Genomic DNA, 3,811 nt, shown 5'->3' on the forward strand with positions numbered 1-3,811 from the left:
CTTTAATCAGATTACTCCAAGGGCGGCACGGTGGCTTGGTGGGTAGCGCTGTCGCCTCACAGCAAGGAGGGCCTGGGTTCGATTCCCTGGCCGGGTGACTGAGGTCCTCTCTGTGTGGAGTTTGCATGTTCTCCCTGTGTCTGCGTGGGTTTCCTCCGGGTTCTCCGGTTTCCTCCCACAGTCCGAAGACATGCAGTCAGGCCAATTGGACATGCTAAATTACCCCTAGGTGTGAGTGACTGTCTGTGTCTGTCTGTCTGCCCTGCGATGGACTGGCGACCTGTTCACGGTGTATCCTGCCTTTCGCCCAAAGACTGCTGGGATAGGCTCCAGCACCCCCCGCGACCCTGACGGAGAAGCGGCTTAGAAAATTGATGGATGGAGGATGGAGATTACTCCAAAAACAGCATGGAGGCTAGGCAGCAAGGATGCCTTAGAGTTTGAATCCAGAGACAGTAAAATATCTTACAAAATTTGTTGGCTTTACATATGGCATTACAGCCCCAACCTAGACAACTTCTGGGCATTTTGCACATTATGAGGCCCTTTTTTTTTACAAACATCTGGATTTGTTCTGTATTGTTGACATTACCTGATGGATTACAACTACCATAAACACAAGAACTCAACCTGTGCCACTGCTTGCACGATGATGTTGAGCAGGTGACTTGGGCACTTTGTAAATGTTGGATATGAATAGAACAACAAGAATAATTGACTTTTAATGCTTGACTATATCTTTCACAAGCACCTGGACGCCACAAAATGTTTGAATGAAATATTCACCTGATTCATTTCTTAATACTGAGATAATTCTGATGATTGTGAGCATGTTGAAAGGGCATTCGCACACACCCTGGACAGGTCACCAGTCCATCACAGGGCGCAATCGAACACAACTCAGTCAAAACATGGTAAAAGAAGTGTCTTCAGAGAATGTAAATTAATTATGCAGTACTGTCATCATAAGTTGTGTCAGCGTAGAAGAATGCATGGGAAACAGCGCTTCAGATGAGCGCTCTTCTACTGAATATGCAGCAGGGGAGACTTAGCACTATCTAAACTGGGACCACTCCAAACCCCACAGCCCGGTACATTACGGCACACCATAAATGTAGTAATAATGTCCATAACACAACTATTTACATTTTAAAGTCTCTCTTATTTTGCACCTGGCTCCTCACTTGCCACTCCACATGGCCATGCCTCCTGTGCATCCATGGCCAAATAAGCCAGTAGTGAGAAGCTACATCTTCATCAATGCAATGTTGAAAGCTTGTGACTTTAAAATATTTTTTTCAGGCTATATAGGGTGGCTCGTGGCAGCGCTCTAATGCCATATTTTAGCATGTTATTTTCTCCTGACTCAGTAATGCAATTTATTTCAAATTTAACAAAGTAATGCAGCTTTAAAATGATACGAAAAAGGCACAAATGTTCAACCTTCTTGTGGAAAAGAGAATGCAGTGTAGCTTTAAAAGTTATTAAAGGTGTACAATTGGACTAAAATGGGCCATTTACACATATAGCACCAAAGGGTTTGTCTATTGTTACAGGCTTGACATCATAACAATAGAAAAACCCTTTTTGCTGCTATTTAGAATCCTTTTCAAAAAGCTTCTATATAGAACCATCTACAACACATTTTAATGCAGTTTATGATGCAAAGAATCATGCAAAGGGTTCTTTGAGTGTTCGTGGTTCTATATACCATTTTCTTTTCTAAAGAACGATGGAAGAACCATATTTTTAAGTGTGTACAGCATGACAGCGTTATTACCTAATGGTTATATATGAAAAGCATGTGGAAAGGCTCATTTCCATGTGTAACTGATATAATTGCTCATGCAGATGTGTGTAACTGCTCTCTTCGTTTCTATTTTTCATCCAAGTGAATCCAAGTGAAATCTGAGGTCCCATTTGGACTGAATGTGCCATTATGTTGAAATATTACCAAAGCAAATTTGAGTGTATGACTTCATGGCCCAGCCGGCCAAACAGTGCATTAGCAGAGCTGAGATTCAGAGTCTCTGCTTGCTGTAGCTGTGCAGTTGCTACTTACAGTAACAGGGTGGTTCAGTACCTTGATCTAGTCTAAAGAACGAATCACTTCATTCTTTCACTTCTTAAATAAAACAGTTGTTTCAGATTCAGATTCCTTTATTGATCCCAGGGGGAAATTGCAGAAAAATATGGAGCGCTTCACGGATTTGCGTGTCATCCTTTCGCAGGGCCATGCTAATCTTCTCTGCATCGATCCAATTTTAGTATATGTGCTGCCGTAGCGTTTTATTAATGTGTTTCATAATTAACACGTTTATTAATGTGTAGTTGCACATTAATAATTCATGAAATAATAACTTAATAATAACTTCTACTGATGTATTCATTGTTACAGTTGCCCAGAGGAAAGAAAAATCAAAAAGGAGATCTCCTTAATATCTCTGTAGTTTCTCCTAGACAACAATGAGATTATATGGAAAGACAAATGAGATTTTACCACAAGTCTCCTGCTGCTCAAATGTGTCTCCTGAGATAAAGACCTTGGTAATATCACATGTGTCTCCTCTTGAGTTTTAGTAGAGATCTCAGTAAAGACTCCAGTAATCTCACATGTGTCTCTTCTTAGGTTTTAGTAGAAATCTCAGTAAAGACTCCAGTAATCTCACATGTGTCTCTTCTTAGGTTTTAGTAGAAATCTCAGTAAAGACTCCAGTAATCTCACATGTGTCTCTTCTTAGGTTTTAGTAGAAATCTCAGTAAAGACTCCAGTAATCTCACATGTGTCTCTTCTTAGGTTTTAGTAGAAATCTCAGTAAAGACTCCAGTAATCTCACATGTGTCTCTTCTTAGGTTTTAGTAGAAATCTCAGTAAAGACTCCAGTAATAGCACATGTGTCTCTTCTTAGGTTTTAGTAGAAATCTCAGTAAAGACTCCAGTAATCTCACATGTGTCTCTTCTTAGGTTTTAGTAGAAATCTCAGTAAAGACTCCAGTAATCTCACATGTGTCTCTTCTTAGGTTTTAGTAGAAATCTCAGTAAAGACTCCAGTAATCTCACATGTGTCTCTTCTTAGGTTTTAGTAGAAATCTCAGTAAAGACTCCAGTAATCTCACATGTGTCTCTTCTTAGGTTTTAGTAGAAATCTCAGTAAAGACTCCAGTAATCTCACATGTGTCTCTTCTTAGGTTTTAGTAGAAATCTCAGTAAAGACTCCAGTAATAGCACATGTGTCTCTTCTTAGGTTTTAGTAGAAATCTCAGTAAAGACTCCAGTAATAGCACATGTGTCTCTTCTTAGGTTTTAGTAGAAATCTCAGTAAAGACTCCAGTAATCTCACATGTGTCTCTTCTTAGGTTTTAGTAGAAATCTCAGTAAAGACTCCAGTAATCTCACATGTGTCTCTTCTTAGGTTTTAGTAGAAATCTCAGTAAAGACTCCAGTAATCTCACATGTGTCTCTTCTTAGGTTTTAGTAGAAATCTCAGTAAAGACTCCAGAAATTAGTATTATACAGTAAGTATTATACATATGTCTGAATTGAATCACACATCTCAGTCTCATATTGTGCTCAGATTTACCAAACAACAGCATTAAATAAGTCTCTGTATGGACAAATTCACAGTTCACAGGAATTCACATTTTATTAGAATAAACTAGCAATTTTGCAGCATCCATAATTTAGTAAATCCTTAATTTAATAAATCATAAACTGGATCAAAAGGACTAGTTCACTGAAAAAACAATTATTTGGATGGTAAAACAGCAAGCACTATTAAAAAAACCTAAGGATACACATACAGGGCAGGAT

The 3,811-nt window shown here is 38.9% G+C and overlaps 1 non-coding gene across 1 annotated transcript; it reads right to left on the bottom strand.

The window, feature by feature from the left end:
- Positions 1-2,186: 2,186 nt before the first annotated feature.
- LOC119263141 lies at positions 2,187-2,288 on the bottom strand. The gene has a single exon (XR_005130148.1). It is a non-coding gene; the product is annotated as a U6 spliceosomal RNA (small nuclear RNA).
- Positions 2,289-3,811: the final 1,523 nt, after the last annotated feature.

This window comes from Pygocentrus nattereri, chromosome 3 (assembly GCF_015220715.1).
Source record: "Pygocentrus nattereri isolate fPygNat1 chromosome 3, fPygNat1.pri, whole genome shotgun sequence".
NCBI lineage: Eukaryota > Metazoa > Chordata > Actinopteri > Characiformes > Serrasalmidae > Pygocentrus > Pygocentrus nattereri.